This window comes from Mytilus galloprovincialis, chromosome 5, assembly GCF_965363235.1.
Source record: "Mytilus galloprovincialis chromosome 5, xbMytGall1.hap1.1, whole genome shotgun sequence".
NCBI lineage: Eukaryota > Metazoa > Mollusca > Bivalvia > Mytilida > Mytilidae > Mytilus > Mytilus galloprovincialis.
The window spans coordinates 101636940-101661305 of record NC_134842.1 but is presented as its reverse complement, the minus strand read 5'-3'; the positions used below and the strand labels follow the sequence as shown (position 1 = coordinate 101661305).

Sequence of the window (24366 nt, the reverse complement as noted above, 5' to 3'; positions counted from 1 at the left end):
CATGTCGAATATTTTAAAACACATTTGAAATTTAATTTAGTACTTAGAAAATTGGGGGTCGATTTTTTATCCAACTTTCCACAAAACTAATTTGCACCCATTCATCGCTTTTACGGAATTTAGTAACTTTCCGACAGGTTTTGATTGTCATTCTCATATGTGCATTTATTGCATATGAAAGCTTTTGAAAATAATGTATCTTATTATGTTTTATATTTAAAACATTTTGATATTTTTTTTTCAAAAGTCGTGTATCGTTTCTTTTGTTTGATTAGTATATATTGAAAATAGCAGTTAACGAAGGACGATGATATACGGGGATGCAAAGTGATGACAATATCTCCTACGGGACCTTGTGGATGGTACAGCTACACATGTGTTACAACATGCTTGTCCAACAAAATCATAAAACATTTTAAAAGTACAAAAATATGCTTTTTACAGATAAACAAAAATAAAACACAATTCAAAAATATAAAAATATGGATAACAAGTGTACATATTGAATAATGAATGAACAGTTTTGTTTGCTTACTTGTCCATTTGAATCATATAGAATTACTACGCAGAAATAATCTGCTATACAAAGTACACATGCTCAGCCTATCTTGTGCATTTCAGCTGTTGACAACATAAACTGCAGTATTTAGAAGACAATTTACTTGATAGAAAAGAGAGCATTTTAAGAAAAATATGCACGGGAATATCAATCAGTGTATGAATGCTGGCTTAAATATAGTTATTGAAAAGTCCAAAAAGTTTGAAATATCTAATCAGGAAATCGTAAAAAAAAACAAAAAACAAGTTTGAATTCACCAACACCAACATCACTTGAATTTGGTCTAATTATACTATAGCTACAATATAAAAAGACCCAAAATCTTATGGATAAAAGCCCAATAACTCTGGAAGAACACATTCAAAACTTTTGGCATTAACAAATATTTACCTTTTAACAAGTTCTTAAAGTATGCAATGGGTCCGATACAAAATATAATGAATTTTGGACAAGAATGTGAAACATTTTTATTCACTGGACACGATATTTTATTTTCTGAATTCAAAATGTTTTTTTTTTATTTCGGTTATCTTGATAGAACAATTCTAGTTTTTAGAAATTCCATGAAATCATATTAAAGCGATATAAATTCTAGAATAAAGTGATAGTATAAAGACAGCTGAAATGACTCCGATATACTGTTCAATGTTCTGTCTAAGACTGACATATACATATACTGAATCCAAATGAAACATTCAATAAATTCTGTGGTTGTCACAGTACAATATTGATATGTGTATTGCGATTTTTTTTATGATTTTGAAATACTTTGAACGACAACATTATTTTCTCCTCCTGTGTGAATACGAATACGAATACGAATTTGTTTATTATAGTGACATTGTGTATATATGTTCCGGACCATATGAGTATTTGGACCATACGCGTATGGTCATGACCATATGCGTATACTCATATGGTCCGACCATACGCGTATGGTCCGACCGTACGCGTATGGTCGGACCATATGAGTATTATACTCGTTTGGATATTAACGGGCCGGACCATATGAGTATTTGGACCATATAGGTATTTTTTCAAACATACAATAGAAATAATACGTATTCATTTTACATTTCAAAAGCTACATAAACATTAAATATTGATGCCACAGCCAGTTGATCTTAGTTTTTATCGCTAATTGTATTCGTGTATGCTTTTGTATATTTAGAATGACATTCAAACGGTACCATACATGTAGCTTTTCTGCGATTGCTTGTATTGGCTGCGTGCACTGATATCGACTCGGACAATTCCGATGTGTCTACGGTGTTTTTAAGAAACTTTAGATCTCCAATATCGTAAAATGAATATCACAGATCAAATTAAATAAAGGCAGTAGCTATTGCATGGCACTTACATGATATTTTACCGGTCTTATAATTAAGATCAAAATAGAAGTATAGAAATAAAGAATAGAAAAAAATAAAGAAACATACAATTTTAATATTTTACTTATAAAAAATGTCTTAAAAAATATCTTAATCTTTAAAAAATATAATGAACATTGCCGATGATATCACCTACTTTAAACAATAACATTCCTTTTACAATATGTTTTGACATCTTCTTATAATTGTACTTACAAATAGTAAGTAATATTAACTGTGTAAAAATGTTTTTTATAAGTTTTTCTTAATATATGAAAAAATGACATTTTAGTGACGTAACATCCAGTAGAGTCACACCTAATGAAGAGTTTAAAAGTATACGTGTTGATTACCCCGACCATACGCGTACGGTCCGACCATACGCGTATGGTCGGACCATATGAGTATATACCCATATGGTCATGACCATACGCGTATGGTCCAGATACTCATATGGTCCGGAACATATATACAGTATAATAATAATATTTGTCAATACAATATTTGTACACCCGGCCCATTGTCCTATAAGTCACTTAAAAAATATAAATCTTTAAATCATTTCATAGTAGAGTGTGTGATGTTTACATTATGACGTCAAACACACGATTATACACAAGAATTGAAGTGAATCTAGCTTCTCAGTCACAGGACTTAAAAAATTTCAAACCTTTATGGGTTGAATTAAAATACAAAATAAAATAACCAATGAACGTGGTTGTTAATATTTAAAATATCAATGTTTGTGCTTCTTTGTTAAATACGTGTTTGTGTTTGTTCTGATTGAGACTTAGGCACAGTGATGACTTCTGTACCCCTGTTTTGACAATCTGAATTTTGTTCACTCATCGTTATAAATAGAATGGTATTTGATGCAACTGTTATACAATTTATAAGTTTAGTGCTATAAAACCAGTTTGATGTGTTACGTTATTTGATTTTGGCATTTGATTAGGGAATTTCAGTTTGTGAATTTTACTTGGAGTTCAGTATTTTTTTGATTTCCCTTTTTATATAACGACTTCAATTTGATAAATATTCAAGTAATGGACTATTAGTCAGATTGAATTACTTTTTGTCTGGAAGAAAACCTACTCCAAATAAGAATCTTTTGGATATTCCATATGCGGAATGGACTAAAATTTAAACAACGGAAACACTGGAGCTAGACAAACTAGAAAACAAACATAACAAGAATTTGTCCAAAGTACACGGATGCCCCACTCGCATTATTATTTTCCATGTTCAATGGACCGTGAAATTGGGTCAAAAATATAATTTGGCCTTAACAGTAAAAGATCAACCAATAGGGAACATGTGTTTCAGGTTGATTGGACTTTAACTTCATCAAAAACTACCTTGACCAAAAACTTTAACCTGAAACTCAAACTTTTAATTTTTATGTTCAGTGGACCATGAAAATGGAGTCAAAAGTCTAATTTTGTTTTAAAATAAGAAAGATCATATCATAAGGAACATGTGTACTAACATTCAAGTTGATTGGACTTCAGATTCATCAAAAACTACCTTGACCAAAAACTTTAACCTAAAGTGGGACGAACGGACGGACAGACGAACGAACAGACGAACGAACGGAAGGAAGGAGGCACAGACCAGAAAACATAATGCCCCTCTACTATCATAGGTGGGGCATAAAAAGTAAAATCACAAAAATACTGAACTTAGAGGAAAATCAATTCGGAAAGTCCATATCAATCACATGGCAAACTCAAATAACAAAACGCATCAAAAACGAATGGACAATAACTGTCATATTCCTGACTTGATACAGGCATTTTAAAATGTAGAAAATGGTGAATTAAACCTGGTTTTAAAGCGCTAACCTTCTCACTTTGATGACAGTTTCATCAAATTCCGTTATATTTACATTGATGCGTTAACTAAACAGACACAATTAATATAATAGTCAAACTATGGGTACATCAGTCATCATCAGTATAACAATTTTAACAGGAACAATTTAATAGAACACAAAACATCTATCTACAACCTCATTCATTGATTTATGTGTCTGACGTGAGAACATGTTATACGTCACATAGATTTGTCGTTCAATCTACATACAAACAATTTAAAAATTTACATAGGCAAGGTTAGCATACAGGGTTAACAAATCTAAATTATGTTAGAATAAATTTCAGAAATAGACCCGAGATTTAAAATAGTCCAAAATTTATATATAGAGTTTATAAGAATCCACAAATAGTTAATTCCATTACGTGATTGAATGATTCTGACGTTTGTAGTTCAACGTATTTTGTAATTCATAATAGTAAAATATCATAAAGTAAAGTATTTCGCTCATAAAATATGCCTAAAAAATCCAGAGATGTACCTACTATTAAGTTTAATGATAATCAACCTGTAAATATTGCTTGATGTAAACATGAACATGTCCAGTTTATTAATAAAAGAGGAACCAACGATACCAGAGGGACATTCAAACTAATATATCGAAAATAAACTGACAATATCATAGCTAAAAAAGAAAAGACAAACAGATAATTAATAGTAACAAAGACATATCATAGCATAGTGGTCTTCCTCAAAGAGAATAAAATTATGTTATAAAAGAGGGACGAAAGATACCAAAGGGACAGTCAAACTCATATATCTAAAACAAACTGACAACGCTAAGGCTAAAAATTAAAAAGACAAACAATATAATGGATTCCATATATTCAAATATCTAAAATGATTCGCAAAAGTAGGTTGACGTTCATCGTCACATGTCTTATAAGCAATGTTTCAGTAATGACATACACAATCTGAGTTTAAACAACCTGTTCAAATTTTGCTAAAATGATTCATGCTACATTAATATTATTTGAACGTATATAAAACCAATAAAATTGAGAATAGAAATGGGGAATGTATCAAAGAGACAACAACCCGTCCATAGAAAAAACAACAGCAGAAGGTCACCAACAGGTCTTCAATGTAACGAGAAATTCCCGCACCTGGAGGCGTCCTTCAGCTGGCCCCTTAGCATGTATTCGGTCTAGATAAATCAATTACACCAAAATCTCATGATTTGCAAATATACAGACAAAACCGCGTAAGATAATTATCAAACAAAAAAAAAATACCGCTGTACTTATTTAGTTGATCCTATACAAAAAAGAATTTAGATTACAATATAAACGAGTCATCATAATCATACAATATAATTTTTCTCCCTGTACAATATGATGTCAACTAGACAGCAACCTTCCAATACATTAAGACATATATGTAAATCTAATTTGTTAATTTTAGTAGTATTTCTTCAAGGGTTGTGATTTAATACTTTGATTTGAAAACAACAAAGGTCTCTTCACTTAATAGAAAACTTTTTTTGTCAAAATTCCAAAAACAAAAGACAGGTAAAGAAACCTTTATAGGGAGCTTTTCATTATGACATAAATGTCAAGTTGCTTCTTTACTTAATAGTAATGATTCATTCAGCCCGTGCGTCTGAGCTATATAAACATGATTTCTTTATTGGATGTAAAATGTATTCACATTTGCTGAATGTTCTGACAGTTCTTAAGGAACATCAACATGCCCTTTCAGATTTGTCATGTAAAGAACAGACATATTCATCACAGAGAATAACATCAACCTCATCACAGTGATGAAGTACTTTTACATTCTCCATCTAGTTGCAAAGGTGAATCCCCATCTTTGCCACACTGATTTAATTCTGCTGAATGTTCTTTCAGTTCCCCAACAACATTAAGATGTCCATTCTGACTTGCTATGAACAGAGGTGATTCACCATCAGTGTTACACTGATTGACATCTGCAGCATGTTGTAACAGTTCTTTAGCAACATCAACTTGTCCTTTTTTACTTGCTATGAAGAGAGGTGATTCACCATCAGTGTTACACTGATTGACATCTGCAGCATGTTGTAACAGTTCTTTACCAACATCAACTTGTCCTTCTTGACTTGCAATGCACAGAGGTGATACACCATCAGTGTTACACTGATTAACATCTGCAGCATGTTGTAACAGTTCTTTAACAACATCAATTTGTCCTTCTTGACTTGCTATGAACAGAGGTGATTCACCATCAGTGTTACACTGATTGACATCTGCAGCATGTTGTAACAGTTCTTTAACAACATCAACTTGTCCTTCTTGACTTGCTATGAAGAGAGGTGATTCACCATCAGTGTTACACTGATTGACATCTGCAGCATGTTGTAACAGTTCTTTACCAACATCAACTTGTCCTTCTTGACTTGCAATCAACAGAGGTGATACACCATCAGTGTTACACTGATTAACATCTGCAGCATGTTGTAACAGTTCTTTAACAACATCAATTTGTCCTTCTTGACTTGCAATGAACAGAGGTGATACACCATCAGTGTTACACTGATTAACATCTGCAGCATGTTGTAACAGTTCTTTAACAACATCAATTTGTCCTTCTTGACTTGCTATGAAGAGAGGTGATTCACCACCAATGTTACACTAATTGACATCTACAGCATGTTGTAACAGTTCTTTAACAACATCAACATGTCCTTTTTGACTTGCACAATAAAGTGGAGAACGTCTATCATTATCACATAGATTAATATTCATCACATCACATTGTAGAAGTATCTTTACAACCTCCATATTGTTGAAATAAGAAGCTATTGATAAAGGCGAGTCACCATCATTACTACATTTATTTATGTCTGATGAATGTTTTAATAGTTCCTCAACAACATCGACATGTGCTTTTTGGCTTGCTATATACAGAGGTGATTCACCAACATTGTTACACTGGTTTACATCTGCTGAATGTTTTATCAGTTCTTTAACAACATCAACATGTCCTTTTTGACTTGCCACAAACAGTGCAGAACATTCTTTCGCATCACTTAAAGTAATATCCACAGCAGTACAGTGCAAACGTACCCTTACAACATCTGTCTTGTTGAAATGAGATGCTCTTGATAAAGGTGAGACACCCTCATTACTACATTTATTTATGTGTGATGAATGTTTTAATAGTTCTCCAACAACATCGACATTTCCTTTTTGGCTTGCTATATACAGAGGTGATTCACCAACATTGTTACACTGGTTTACATCTGCTAAATGTTTTATCAGTTCTTTAACAACATCAAAATAACCTTTTTCGCTTGCTATATACAGAGGTGATTTACCACTATTGGTACACTGGTTTACATCTGCTAAATTTTTTATCAGTTCTTTAACAACATCAACATGTCCTTTTTGACTTGAACAAAAAAGTGAAGAACGTCCAGTTTTATCACATAGAAATCTATCCACCCCATCACACTGTAAAAGTATCTTTACAACCTCTATCTTGTTGCAATACGAAGCTATTGATAAAGGTGAAATACCTTTTTTACTACATTTATTTACGTTTAGGGAATTTTGCAACAGTTCATAAACAACATCAACATGTCCTTTCCAACTGGCTTTATACAGAGGCGATCTACCAACATTGTCACATTTATTTGAGTCTGCGGAATATTTAAATAGTTCTTTAACAACATCAACATTTCCCATTTGACTTGCTATACACAGAGGTGATTTGTCATCATTGTCACATTGGTTTACATCTGCTGAATGTTGTAACAGTTCTTTTACAACATCAATATGTCCCTTCTTACTTGCTATATACAGAGGTGATTCACCATCATTGTCACTTTGGTTTACATATGCTGCATGTTGTAACAGTTCTTTTACAACATCAATATGTCCCTTCGAACTTGCCTTATACAGTGAAGAACGTCCACTAAAATTACAAAAATTAATATCCACATCTTCACACTGCAAAAGTACCTTTACTACTTCCGTATTGTTAGAACAAGAAGCAATTAGTAAAGGTGTCTGATCATTAAAACACGCTTTATTGATGTATGCTGAATGTTGTAACAGTTCTTTAACAATATCAACACGTCCAATTTGACTTGCAATAAACAGAGGTGATTTTCCACCAAATTTACACTGGTTTACATCTGCTGAATGTAATAACAGTTCTTTAACAACATCAACATGTCCTTCGTGAATTCCTATATTGAGAGGTGTTTGACCAAAAATGCCACACTGGTTTACATCTGCTGAATGTTGTAACAGTTTTTTAACAACAACAACATGTTCTTTTTGACTTGCTATACACAGAGGTGATTCGCCAGAATTGTCACACTGGTTTACATGTGCTACATGTTGTAACAGTTTTTCAACAACATCAACATTTCCTTCGTAACTTGCTATATACAGAGGTGATTCGCCATCATTGTCACAATGGTTTACATCAGCTGAATGTTGTAACAGTTTTTCAACAACATCAACATGTCTTTCGTGACTTGCTTTATACAGAGGTGATTCGCCATCAATGTCACAATGGTTTACATCAGCTGAATGTTGAATAAGCTCTTTAACAACATGGACATCTCCGTTTACGCATGCACAAATCAAAGGGGAAATTCTATCTTCAGCACAATGATTAATGTCACTGTTTCTACTAATTAACCACTTCACCAAGCTACCTAAACCACCCAAACAAGTCATTTCAAGAGCTGTTACTGTGAATTGAATGTCTTCTGTTGAAGCAAGCTCCTCTTGCTTTTGCTGATCCAATTTGTTTAAAGAGCTTATGAACGTTTCTGTAAATGTAAAAGAAGTCATATTTCTGTTATTAAATATCTTCATTATAAAACCATTCTCCCAGTCCTTTAGCAGTCTTTCTATATATGTATTAATGTGGTTTTCCGGTATTTCTATAGCAAAATTAATATCTGTATCGATTTGATCTGCTGCCTTCCATATAAATCGTTCGTTTATGAAATCAGCATTCGCATGTTTAATGAAAAGCTGTAACATCTTCTTCCCAAAAAAGCTAGCTAGATAATCGAACAACTTATCATGGATTATTTTATATTTGCTATCTTCCTTGACCACATAGGTATCTACTAATTTTTCAAGTGATTTCTGTAAACTTTTTACTGGCGTTCCTTTGTTCAGTTCACATTCTTCAAATAAATTTTCCAGCACTGCCCCTATCTGTTTATCTTTTGTGTTAAAGTTTTCTTCGCTCAATGTGTTATTAAACATAACACAAAGTACCAAACTGCAATATTTGATCGTTCGTCCTCATGTTCAGGAGACCAGTCATTAAGTTCATTTTCTAAAGCATTAAACGGATTGCTGAAAAAATCGTTGATGTTTTGAGGTTGCTGTTGATGGTACAATCTACATAAAAGAGGGAAGAATTCAAAATTTTCTGACAATTCTGTAACTTTATTAGCATTTTCCTTGAAATACATTTCTGCTAAAGCAAATTTTTCATCTGCATTAAGTTTGAATTCTTCTGAGCTTAAGTCAATACTACACGTTTTGAAAATAGGCAGTTTTCTAAAAAGTTCGTTTTTATATACATCTAGCCTACATGTTGCCATTATTTTACAACATTTGTCTTCAAGAATAGATGTGATGCTATCGAGTTTTGTTCTCCAGTCATTGTAAATATGTTGCTTAAGAATATACTGACCACACACATCATCAAATACAAATAGTGTTTTCCGTCCAGGCTCAAACCATTCTGTTATTTGTCGGGGTTCATCACATGGAATTATGGTATTGTCTTTTGTCGTCATCTTTAATGCAACATGACGTGACAGAAATGTTTTCCCAGTCCCCGAGTTTCCTACAATTGTAACTGAACTTTCTGTCAAAATATTTTTTATGATTTGTTTCTCTGCTGCTGTACTGACAAATTTTTCGTCCTCTAATTTCCACATTTTTAACCGTAGTTTAAACTGTTCTGCAATCATAAAAAAAAAGTCGTTTAAAACAAAAAACGTCATAATTTAGTATGTTTCACATATGAGAATTAGAGCCGATTTGCAATTTGAACTTGCAGACACAAATTAATCAAACTGGACTTATCATATATATATATATGGAGTCATTTTCTTTCAGAACGATAGGTCATTCTGTCGAAGAATCAACCATGACCGATACCAAGTGTCAATGAAATATGCTCCAAGGCATAAAATAATAGCCTAAGTAAGGTATTTATTTTCCTTGATAAAAATGCAATTTATAATTTATTACAAAATTATATTTGTCTTATAGTTTTTGCTGCCAAAAGGGGATTTTTTTTTTTAAAGTTTTTAAAAGTGTAAAAAGATCGTCATTGCCCGCATTTTATTTTAGAATCAAATAAAGTGAAGTTTTGTTAATGTATCGCTTTAATACAAAACATTATCATATATGTGATATGAATATAAAGTAAAACTTTTATAACACTTAAAAAATAAAGCCAGACTTAAACATATTCTTGTGTACTATTTTGAAAATCTTATTGATTAACACGGAATGGAAAACATACTGTGACCTACATGTATAGATATTCGTGTCAGTGTTACATTTACATGTGCCAGGATGTTTGCTCCCTTTGTGTCAGATTTTAACTTTTTCACATTTATGTAAAACTTTTACTTTATCAAGTGATCAACTAATAGAATATTCTTATATTCTATGGAATAGCATCCACGTTTCTCGCAATGGTGTCGGGTGGGGGAGGGTGGAGTGTATAGAATTGTATCCTGATTATGTAGTTAACATGTATTGCTATTCAAAAGAAATCACTCTAAATATTTCATTCGATATATCCGCGATAGAAATGTCATTAAAAGAGAAAACAACATAGCACCCCCTTTCCCCTTTTTCTAAGCAAAGTTGGAGCAATAAATTACTTACAAAGTGTCCTGAATTTTTCTTGCACCGTTATCGGATGGTAACAATTCATTTGCGTCTTACTTCATGCAGTTACTGTTATATTTTTATTGAGTATGGATAATAATTTCTTAGGAAAATATCTAGATTAATTAGTGAGTTTTATCTCATATTCTAGATATTCTGTAGGGCGTATTTAAGCCTGAACGCATACTGAAGGAATATCCGACTTGAGGTTCAACTTACTAGAAGATATACATAGAATTGAGAAATGTGGTGAAAACCCATTATTAACACAACTCAGAGAAATAAAGTGTTTTAATTGATTTAATTTCAGGTCAACAATCACATGCTATTGAGTTGAAAAACCAACCTGTTCGAAACCGGGAAATGTTTGCTGGGATAGAAATTAATAAATTAAATAAGTCCATATCTCAATTTCGTATAATGGCTGTTATTGATTGTAAATAATTATCGTTATTTTTATTTCATTTTTATTATTAACATTAAATAATGTAGTCCACACCACAGTTTATAGTTTAATACATCCAGCGAATTAAATAGGAGGATGGAGTAAGAATTGGAAAAAAGAGCATCTTCAGAGGCAATAACTCATATATTGAATAATCTCGTCTACGTGACACAATGTGCTGTGTTCAGTCTTTTAAACGTCTTGTATAGTTTTTATAAAAGCAAAAATGAGAAAAAAAATTGATCGCAACAATTTTATATTAGGTACATTTTTTAAATGTTTCTTATAATTTTGAGATTACTAGTCGTTGGACCAGACGAACCTGCATATTCAAACACTTAAACTGCCAAAACGGACGCGTTCCTTTAAGAATAATACACTGATAGACGGGAGAAGTCCACAGATGTCAGTATTTATATCTCAGTCATTATTTTGTTTGATATTAAAAGGAGATAATGATATACAAATTGATGTGACATTAACCTAACGATACAGACAAATCAAATTAAGTGCCAACATATGTCTATTGTAATGACAAGATGCCTATACAGAATAATAAGCTCGAACTATATTTTTTGATCGGTTAAAACTGAAGAAGGTGTTGTATAAACACTGTTGACCCCTTTTGAAAGACCTAACTATGGTATTTTAAATGTATGTGTTCTCGCCATGAACACAGAAGAAATATTTGACACTGAACGTAGAGAAAACAACAATCAATCAACTCCTTAAATTATTCCATGTACAAAGAAAACAAGATTTTGTGAAATGCTATAAAGGCTATAATGTAACATTTCCATTTAAATCAATAAAGAAAAATTACTAAATAACTGAACAATTTTTTAATTAGATATTTCTTTGCTGTAACATTGAGAATGCGAACGCGAATGGTGAATGTGTCAAAAAGAGACATGAACCAGACCATATAGCACAAAACAGCAAAAAGCCTACAATGGGTCCTCAAGGTCCTGAAAAGGGAATGACGGACGAATATTATGAATTTATATAGGAAGATATGGTATTAGTGACGATGTGAAAACTTTCCATCCATATGACAATTTATAAATGTAAACCATCATAGGTCAAGGTACGGCCTTCAACACGGAGCCTTGGCTCACACCGAACAACAAACTATAAAAGACCCCAAAAATTACTAGTGTAAAGCCAATCAAACAGGGAAAACCATAATATACATGATATACTACTTTTTATTTTAATTTAAAAATGATGATAGATAATATATATTACCTATAAAAGTTGTGATCAAGCCGCTGAAACCTCAATAACTTGATACTAAAGATGTTACATTTAGGCTATTAAATTCGATCTTATTCATTGTTTTCAGGCACAAAACCACACTATTTATGTTCTTAACTGTTATTGAACATAATAGATATGACACCAACATAAACATTTACCTGAATACTGTAACGGACCTAAGTCATGTATGAGCGTTCGATTAGAAGTTTCGAGAGAAGCTGTTTGCATAATAAATATTTGGCATAGTTTACTTACATCATTTTATGCTCAAGTTTTTACGAGTCTATTACATAATTTCTGACAGATTAAGAACATCAAAGCTATATAAATTAAGTTTTTTTGTGGAAAACATTCACTGTTCAGTTGTACATGAGTTCTGTTTAACTATGATTTAAGATAATCTTTTTAGACTCATCCAATTCAGCGGTAGAATGCATTTGATATGTGTATTTTTCCTATGTTTGACGGTTTATAAGTCAGTAAAAGTTCAATGATTAACTTGAAATTGACATTAAAAGACCTCCCCACGAAACGGCTGTTTAAATCTCCTCGTTCTTTGGGCTCGGGGATCTCAACATCCCTTTTTGGTCGAAGTTCTTTCAATACCAATATTAACTTATCATTTAAATTTCACTGTAACAAATTTATTTTAAAACCATTTTATAGAGTTATGTTTACAGTTAGCTCATACGAAATGAACACATGTAATCAACAGCAAGGTATATTCCCCCAAAAAGTATATCTCCATGTATCTTATAAAATAACGACAGTAAAAATCGGAAGAAATTGCAAGCAACGCCTGTCACTCAACATTAGAAATTATTGAATTCTTCACTGCTCTGGTTTTGTAATTAATTCATCAAAATGAGTTGAGTAATTTTCTAAGGGTTCTATCTTAACATGGTGTTATACCTTTTTTCTTTAAACCTTACATACTTAGTATCATTTTATATACTGTAGAAATATATCGACTTTTGAATTAGAAGATTAAGCTATGAAAAAATAAGTGTCGTTAAGATTACTTTCTTTTTTTCTTCAGAAAAATCCTAATCAAGATCAACAAATACTTTTAGTTTAAAAATTTCTTTCGTTATTTTTTTTTCTCGCAAAAAAAATAAGTAAAACCTGTTGATGTTTCGGAAATGTCTATCAAAAGTAATTATATCGTATAGTGTTTTCACTAGGGAAGGTAACTCTGAAATGGTTTCATTTTCTGAAGAAATCTACATGGAATTTGGGTATTTTGAATTTTAGCTCAAAACGGACGGTGACCCTATCTTTTCTTTAGATTTTTTTCAAAGTATTTCAGTTAAAGATATAAGCCGATAACAGTCCATTTCGACGACCTGATCATTCATTCACATAATGAACTGTTAGAGGATTATATCTTACTTAAAACATTGTTTAACACGTCGAAAAAGGTATGTAAAAGAGGGACGAAAGACACCAAAGTGACAGTCAAACTAATAAATCTAAAATAAACTGACAACGCCATGGCAAAAATGAAAAAGACAAACAGACAAACAATAGTACACATGACACAACATAGAAAACTAAAGAATAAACAACACGAACGCCACCAAAAACTAGAGGTGATCTCAAGTGCTCCGGAAGGGTTAGCAGATCCTGCTCACATGTGGCACCCATCGTTTTGCTTATGTGATAACAAATCCGGTAAATAGTATAATTTGGTAGGTCACATTCATGAAAGGGAAAGGGGTTGTAGTTACGACGTGAGGAACATATCCGATATCATTTGTGAAACGGTTATTACATGTATGTAATATATTGTTTTTTGAATAAATATTGTAAAGTAAAATATATCCCACAGTTTGGCTCATTTAAACAGTAGCTCAAAGTAAACAATAAACAAAATGAAAGTACAGCTGAAGATAAACAACATGTAATGCTACATGACAAATAAAACACAGGGTATGCGTATCATGATTTGTGCGTGCGCAAGGACTCCCCATATTATCCGCTTAAGGGGACACTTTGCGGTTATTCATGTTTCTGGCTACTCTTTGTTTACTGTTTCAATTACATGAAAATGTAGCATAAAAATGCAGGGAAGATAGTCCATGTGAACTCACAACAAACCAAAATCGAAATGGATTAAGACAAAAGATATACAATGACTACTTGAAAAGATATGCTTCTTTTTTAAAATCATATGCATTTATAACAAAACAGTGTAGAATTTTCGTTCCGGTCTATTTATATATTATATAAATACTTTTATAAACTGTGACTTGGATAGATAGTTGTCGCATCGGCACTCATACAACATCTTCTAATCTCTATATATGTAAAAGAATTACTTAAAATCTAAAAGATAAACTTACTGATTCTAATAAGTTTTTTTCCCAGAAATTACTGTGTCATAAGTCAAAAATTGCATCCAGTGATAAAAGAATTACTAAGAATATCAAAAGGAATACTCAATATATGTTGGATGAGTTACTTACTATTAATGAAAGATATATTTAGGATTACTTGAGTTTATTACTTGAGATACTTTAAAGTTTGTACTTAAAATTACTAAAATTAGTTCTTATAGTTACTTAAAATTATTACTATGGATTACTGGCAACTACTTAAAATTATTACTATGGATTACTGGCAACTACTTAAAATTATTACTTTGGATTACTTTTAATTACTAATTTTTTAACTGATAATTACTTATGATATTAATTATGATTACTTGAAACTGAAAGGATAAGTATTGTGAATCACTTAGAATTACTTGTTATAATACTTGTATTTACTTGTAATAAGTACTTAAAATCACTGACTCTTACTTATGTTGATTATTTTGTTTACATGATTTGATTACTTAGAATTACTGAAAGTGTAAATTACTTGTCTTTACTTGAAATTACTTAACAACACCAATACAACGTCAGTATTAACAATAATCAATAATTTTGACAAATTCAATTACTAAAGGGCATATCCAACAGTTTCAGGGGAGGTAATAACAAACGTAAACGTCGTCTATTGTTTCCCGTAATTTAACGTTGTTTCAACGACTTCATAACGGAATCACCATTGGAATTGCTATGGCCGTCTGGAAAGGGAGTGTTCTCTCATACAGAATATTAACAGAAAAAGAACTCAAATCTTTAATGATATCTTTTTCCTCTTGGTCTATCATAAAAGAACTGCAATTATCTTGATCATTATAGACCATACTCACTTAAGTTTCCGTTTTATTGAAATTATCTTCAATACATGCAGAAGAGAAAAACGTGAACAAATGTGTAATGATTTATTATTGCATTAGAATGCAAATTGTAATTAATTCTTTACTGAACTTTTCCGAGATTTTGGCATTCAGAATAGAAAACTCAAAGTTTGGTTTTACTTGAGAAAGATGAAAATTATTGATTTCTTGAGACAAATAAAATACGGCGTAAACTAACATGTATCATGCATCTAGCTTTGCGTCGAACTGCTAATGTACAGTAGCTCTGTAAATGAATACGACCTTTAACCGGTAAACAATGTAAGACAAAAGACGACACTGTAATAAAAAAAAATGAAATAGGAAAACATTGTAATATACACTGACATACAAGTAGAAAATATCTGACGGTTTTGGTGTTTACTTATGTATGAGGGTTATGGTTAGGGTTAGGGTTTAGCTAATAGCTTAACTCAAGATTTTGATCTTATTCAACTTTATTCTAGTACGGCATACGTTTTACCGCTAGCAAACTCCTTATCTTAATAATCTATCAATGATTTACTTCGGATCCACTTTCGCCTCGTCGTAAATGTGCGTGATATATTTGCCACTGGAGCACGGGATCAATCAATTTATCAGTTTCATACAGTGATGCATAATCATTAGTTCACAACTGATAATTGTCTCAAACAGTTTTTCAGTCTTGGTATTTTATTTTTTATTTATATTTTATTTTTAAACGAAAATTGTAGAATTTCTTTCCGCATCTTTCTCTTTGAATTCATTTGTTTGAATAATCAATAATAATATAGTAGTCTACATCAGTGGTTTCATAGTATGCAGCCAAACTAGGTGGAGGGTAGTATAACAGAAAACAATCTCCATTGTGTATATGCAATAACCCATATATTGAAGGGTAAAACAACGGCAGTCAGGCTCGTTTTTCGGCCCTTTCGTTTATTCACAAGTTATTGTCTTATTGATCTCTTTTGTTAAATAAAGTTGGGTTTTTTTCATCTACAACTGCAAAAGGTGCAACAGTTGTGTTAAAATCAGCAATGTGACTTATTTGAAGATTCATGTGAACTTTGTTGTTGTTTCGAGATTTTATTCAAAGTTCGTATATCCCTTCAAACATTTATTTATATGGTTTTTTCACGTATAGAAGGCGCGAAACTTTCACTGCACCATGCATCGGATATACGAAACTTTTATTTTGACTAAACGAGGCTGCAAATGTATACATCCGAGCAGCTAAACGTCCGCACTCAATTTTAGCAAAGATATACTGTCAGACGGGAGAAGTCCAGAGATGTGAATATTTCTATACCCAATCAATCCTTTGTTTTGAAAAAGATTTTAAAGGTGTACATTAATACGACAGCAACCCAACGACCCATTTATTCAAAACACTAAGAGTCAACATACAGATTTTTATTATAGCTAGAAGCCTATAAAAAATAAAAAGCCCGAAACTATAAAATGAATAACTAATACGGAGTCAGTGAGTTTTTAGACAAGTGTTTGGTTGCAAAATTTCACGTGCTCTTTATTAATTTCGGTATGTGAAATTATATACGGTGTAATATAAATAGTATAAGCAAAACGCTTCATTGTAAAGTAACGGTAAAATAAATAATGATTATGGATGACGGACGTCAAGTGACATATTAAATGAATATTCAGAACAAAATCATCAAATGGAAATATAATATGAAAATTAATCCTGCTTTGTACTATAGACCTACACACAGAAACGGATTTCTGACGTGCAACACCTTTGTTTTAAAAGAGGGATGAAAGATACCAGAGGGACTTTTTAAATAGTTTGTAATTCCACGGTTTGTATGTTTCACACCCAGGTTCCACAATTTTGACGAACACAATAGTAAAACTAACTGAATTGTTATCTCGTCCAGATACTAGTTCATTATAAATAAGAAGATGCGATATAAGTGCTATCGAGACAATTAGCCAACAAAGTCACAGTGTAAATACATTTGTCTGCCCCACCGTGGCACTGCCTTTGAAACATTAGCGGGGAAGTATAACGTTATTTTCGGAAACGTCTTTTAAATTCTTGGCGCAATTTGTGTGGCTTACGGGAGGGATTGAGTAAACATTATTATACTACTCAATTTTTCTCAAGAACGAGTATGGTGACAAATATTTTTCAAAACGTTATGACGTTCCATTTTTTTCAAAGAACAACATATCTTACTTTGGTCAAATCGACACCGTTAGAAACATTTAAAAAAAAATAAAAAGTGCATTTCAAATGTTCATTTCTTGCCGATGTTTGGGTCCACCATAACGTTTTTGGCTTTATTTGAGTAAGAATTAATGCTTTAAATGGTAAAGTTAGATTTTTCTTACCATCTTGAATGATTTTGCTTCAATTTGAGCCCAATTATATAAGTATATGTTGATTAAAAAATCATATTTAATTTTTTTAATAAAAAACGTTTTTTACTTCAAAATTGCAAAAATGTTCAATTTTCAGCATTCAATTTTTAAAAAAACGAAATCGGCGAAAAATATTTTTTTTGGCAAAATTTGATTCTCTGTCATTTGAAGAATGAAATATCTTCAAGGGAAAACATTCTCACCGCCAAAAATAAAATGTTGGATATGCCCTTAAATCAAGTAATTGAATTACTTATTTTTGGTAATTCCGTGTAATACATTTTTTAGAGTGAAAATAATAGAAATATGACTGTGATATTAGTATTGGAAGGGTTAAAATCAATTTGAAAGTAATTTTATTTCTCAAGTTTTGATAAGTGACCAAATTATTGCATTAGAAGGTGACTTTAATAAAATGTTGTTGGTTGGACGTGCTTTGTATCGATCCGATAAGTTTAGCCCTTTTTTATTAATTTGGTCAGTGTGTTAGTATGATGTGCTGTTACACAACCACGCGCTGACACACTCGATTGATACCGCTACACTCTGATGCACTTGTCACAGGTCTGTAATTAAGTGGCTTGTTGCTACATGTATATACCTTATTTTTTCATAATGCTGTATATAATTCAAGCCCTCAGTTTTACTATAGAATTTGTCATTTCGCGGCCTATTATAGCTTGCAATGCGGATTTTGTTTTTAGTTTGGAGGTTTAAATGTTGTCCTATAGTGGCCTACTTTCTACGTTATTTGATTTCTGATAGAAAGTTGTTTCATTGATGTTCATGCCACATTTTCTGATTTGTGTATAGGGGTCATGAGTCATAATTAATAGTCATGAAAGGAAATATAAAATCCCTTAAGGTGGTATGGAAGTCTAAATTAAACATGATTCTAAGAATGTGTTCATACTTTGGTAAAACGTTGTATATTTTGATATATGTTCAACTAACTGAAATAAAAGTCAACTTTATGTGTGAGTACATATCCAACTTTCAATAGATATAGTAACATACATCTTTTTGTGTTTTTTTTTATGGTTTCCAGGTTGCTTCTTATGTTTCTGTGACAATTTTTATTCTAACAGTGTATCTGATCAAATAGAGTGGGTGTTAGCAATAATAGGCAATCAAAAACATTTTTATTTAATACAGTCGACACATTATTCAATGTAGCAATATTTTCTCGACAAAAGGCACTTACCACGTATGTTTTTAGGGAAAACGTCATCAGGTGACAATTCTTCTATTTTGGTATGAGTTACAACAACATCTAAAAGAAGCACAGCAAATATCTTTTTAGTTATACACATTTCAACATCTTAGATTTTTATATCTTTTAACAAGTTAAGTTTTTTGCACTTATACAGTGTGCAATGTGTAGTAAACAACACTCTTCACTGTTAGCAAAAAATAAAGAGTTTATAAGAAGCAATCGGTGTTGTAGATCAGAGGTATTTACTACCATTTTGAACTACACTTTGTTGTCAAGTTGGAAATTAAAGTAAACTTTATAGAATGTTGTGACTAAACATCTATAACTGCTCTATCAACCAACATTACAACATGCCATATATGCATAGTCATATCATAATGTTTAATTGTTTTACATACTATTGTGTAGTTAGGTTTACTACACATATCTAAATCAGACATGTGTTATGATTTCAGCTTCATAAACTTACTGTCTTAACTTTTGCCCGACATGTTGAACATATGGTATATGCATTTGTAATCTGCAATTTGTTCAAGATGTATTTCCAATACAACAGAGCCTTGACACGTTGATCACACATAGCATAGTTCATTCTGTTTGAATTTGTTTTAATTGTCACACAATGATATTTGTAGCATTTTCAAACATGTGATACAGGCATGACAACTATCTTAAAGTTTATGTTTACCTTTTCCTGTTTCTCTCTCTGTGAGTTTCTTCATTCCTGAAACAAACGAAAACAGGCTTTATGTATAATGAGATAGTTGCAATTATTTCGAAATCTTTTAATCAATATAACTTTGTCAGACGAGTTTTAAATCAAAAATCTTAAATTTAATCAAAGGACATAATTATTACGTATATATTCACGTTACGACACTTTAAGTTTCCTTATTATATACTTTTCCATGAAAAGTAGCCACCATGGAGATATACGTGTACAGTAACATAACACACTATGATATGCACAACTTTATCATCAATTGTTAACTATCTCGCCATATTGTTTGATTTGCCGGTTATACGTTGTAATTTAATTTTGCAACCTAATACTTAAATTATATTTAAAATCCTTTTTTAGACGGCGATGTGCCTTTGGCTCCATCATACGGTGTTTATATATCGCAACTCGTTCGGTTTGCCCGTGTGTGTTCTGATGTCATAGATTTTAACGAACGTAATCAATGCATCACTGGTAAATTGTTGTGTCAGGGATTTCGATACCATAAATTACTTAAAACTTTTACTAAATTCTTTCATAGATACAAAGATTTGATTAGTAAATTTGGCTATACCTGTAGAAAGCTTATTCAAAATGGTATTTCACATCCTAAATTTTATGGTAATATTGTACTTAAAGCGATGAAATCACTATGTGATCCTTGTAAACTCATCGAACCTTTAAACAAACTTATAAGTAAGGGTTATCGTACCAATATTGTAATTAGATCTCTGAATATAGTTCACATTGGCACTAATATTGATTTTGTCATTAGCAAATTAAAACATAACTAAATTTCATTATCTTTTGAGGCGAGATGTATAGGGGACACAGCCACGTTAACTTTTATTTCTATAGAAGTCGCTCTTCACTATACTACTACCTGTCGATACATTTATTTTTGGCATTGCACAAGTCATGTCTTCTTGACTATTAATGACGTTAAAATACTAAATCCCTGTGATGTGTTTTAGTCGATTTTAGTCTCTGATGCATGATTTTTTACTATTAATTGGTTTTGGCTTTTAACTAGCTGTCAGTAACTGCGAGTACTCTCAAATCGTATTTTCTTGATAATTAGACCTGTTGATACTGTTTATAATGCTTTTTTGTCATTTTTTACTTATATGGATCTTGTCTGTATACCAGCTTTGATTAATTGTAATATCTTCAATTTTTCACTTATTCTTACAACATTTGTATAAACTTCAAGATTATAAAAAACCGGGTTTTTTTCTAAAGTGAACATTGATTGGTTAAATATTTCTCAGTGTGTTTGAATTTGTTTGTTAGCCTTTTGGTCATGAATGTTTGTCTCATATATTTTATTAACTGTGCATTTGTATTCAGATATCGCAGATCAAATTTATTCGTTCATTGTGTAATCATACGTTTTTTGATTGAGTTAAGTCTGCCAATTGATATTTTATCGTATGTTTTTCTATGTTGTGATGTTATGCTATTGTTTCAGAAAAAGGGAGAAGGTTTGGGTCCATTAAAACGTTTAATCCCGCTGCAAATGTTTGCACCTGTCCTAAGTCAGGAATCTGATGTACAGTAGTTGTCGTTTGTTTATGTAATATATACGTGTTTCTCGTTTCTCGTTTTGTTTATATAGATTAGACCGTTGGTTTTCCCGTTTAAATGGTTTTACACTAGTAATTTTGGGGCCCTTTATAGCTTGTTGTTCGGTGTGAGCCAAGGCTCCGTGTTGAAGGCCGTACTTTAACCTATAATGGTTTTATTTTTAAATTGTTATTTGGATGGAGAGTTGTCTCATTGGCACTCACACCACATCTTCCTATATCTATTGTATATTTGTGGCATGGCTTCCTATTCAATATTGACTACGTATTTTAATGAGTTGAGTATATACTCACGGTTGCTATAATGTCCGGCTAGGATCGTGGTCTTTCGAGTGATTTGGTCCATATTTTCCGAGTGTAGTTCATGTTTTTTCGAGTGAAAAAATATACGATAAGGTCAGTAAACTGTTATTTCTCAATTCTAATATTTTTTTTTTACATGACTACCAATCTTATTTTGAATACTATACAAAATTTTGATCAACAAAGAAGCACAGTTTCCTTGTTTTTAACAAAAATATTCAGTGTTTATTATTGTCAATTTTTTCTGACAGCATTTGTAAAATTGTCCATTTTTTTTTAAACAAATGGTCCGGTTTTTGTAGAGAAAAAAATGATAAAGGTATTCTTGACTTGAAAAAACGACTTTTCTAGTTTGCAAATGTAATTAAGCGAAGGACAATATCATATATTCCAAAAAAATAACCAAAACATATTACTACCTTTTTAATTTAATGCAAACTTTCTACCACAACATGTCGGTGTTAAATTCAAAAAAAATACTCGATCCTTTAAAAACAGTCTTTAGAACAAAATGCAGTTCACTCATAATTTTATTAAATTCATTTCATGGTGCTTTTTTTTTTACAGTTAATTATATTTTCTATGGTATACTCCAGAGTTCGTTAATAAATGAGTAACTGTAATTAAGTGAAGGACAATATCATGTATTCCAAAAAAATAGCCAAAACATATTACTACCTTTTTAAATTTAATGCAAACTTTCTACCACAACATTCCGGTGTTAAATTAAAAAACATACTGGATCCTTTGAAAAACGGTCTTTAGAACATAATCCAGTGCACTCATAATTTTATCAAATTCATTTCATACTACTTTTGTTTTAACAGTTAATTATATGTTCTATGATATACTCCAGAGTTCGTTGATTAAAGAGTGAGAAACCTACCGGATTACAGTGAAAAATAGAAATTGCTATATAATGAAAAATATTCTACTAAAAGAAGGCTGCCCCCTGCTCAAACACAGACACACACACACACACAAAACAAATTAGACCACCCACATATACAGACAATTATCCCCATTTTAGCCCACTGACAATAACCCGGACAATAACCCGGAGGCGTCCTTCAGCTGGCCCCTAAATAAATATATACCAGTTCAGTGATAATGAAAGCCATACTAAACTCCAAATTGAACACTAAAAACTAAAATTAAAAATAATACAAGACTGAAAAAGGCCAGAGTATTATTAAATAGGTGTATCAGATGTTGTTTCGATGGGTCTTTGTTTGGATTTTTGTCATAAATTGTAACTCATAGCAATACAAAAACAGGTCTGCAATAAGTGGTGCACAGTAAGTCCTCATTGGAATTCCGATAACCTGACGATATACGGAATTTCCAAAGCGAACAAAAATGTTATCTAGTAAAAATTCAAGCGCAGATATAGTATCAAATCATGTCCAATTGACATAGTTTTTGTTTGTTTATAGCTACTAAAAATTTACCTAAAAGAGTTCGAACATATATATTTACATTCTGACTTTTTAAATGCCCATTAAATTAGGTGTGTGAATTTTTTTTCTTAATGAAAATGTGAGGCAAAGTGGTTTATAGTGTAGAAAAATCAAAACTTTGAACAGATTCAAAATCACCAATATAAGCATGCAATTTATCAAGTACTTCCAACAAGTTCTTGACTCTCCAAATGTAATTAATTCCACTATTTTCGAAGTACCAAGTGTACTGATAAGAAGAATAGACAATTTAGTAGTGAAACAATGGCTTGAAGACGAAATAAATCTATATTTGTATGGTCGTTTGTGTAGCTTCTGAAGCCAATACATAGTTGGGGCTTTCATTGTATTTGGTTCTGCTTGTAAAGCGGTAGCTAAAATTTATGCTTATTACAGATGTCGTTTTCTGAAAATGGAGTCAGTTGGAATATTGGTGAATTGATGATTTCTTTTTTCAGAACCTCAATACAAAATTTACGTCAAGCAATAATAATATTATAAGCAGCTTTATCGGCCGGGACAAATTCCTTGGCTAGCTCTTTTAGTTTATGTTTGATACGACAAATATGTTGATTGTGGTTATTGTTAAGAGTAAAATGTTCTTTAAAATGTTGAATACTTATATCAACTATGTTCATTACTGAATTAAAAAAAGTCCAAAGATTTTTGGTCAGCATTTTCTCGTTTTATCCATTTCAAACAGTTTGTACGGAGTGAGTCGTGGATGATATTACGAAACTCATTCCAATTAATAATTGACAGGGAACGATATTTAGGTCCTTTACTGAGGAATGATTTTAACTCTCGGTCTTGAACGATGTTAAGATCTCCTGTTATAACATGGGAAATTGGTCCATAAATGTATTCGGAATTACTGCAATTACATAAAGCAGGTGTATTTTCACTGATATTAACATCTTTACAAAATTGGCTATAATTAAATACAAATGTCCGGGTAGATTTCTTGTAAATAAAACAAATAAGAGGGAGCTCAGTATTATCAAAATATCCAGGAATTTGTTCTTTAATAGAATAGTCGTTAAAACACCGACAATATTTACAAAATCAAAACCTTAATTGACATACTTCATTTTAATAAAAAA

The 24366-nt window shown here is 31.6% G+C and overlaps 1 protein-coding gene across 1 annotated transcript in view; it reads right to left on the bottom strand.

The window, feature by feature from the left end:
- Positions 1-24366, bottom strand: part of LOC143076904 (uncharacterized) — a 313655-nt gene that overhangs the window by 81068 nt on the left and 208221 nt on the right. The window lies entirely within an intron of this gene.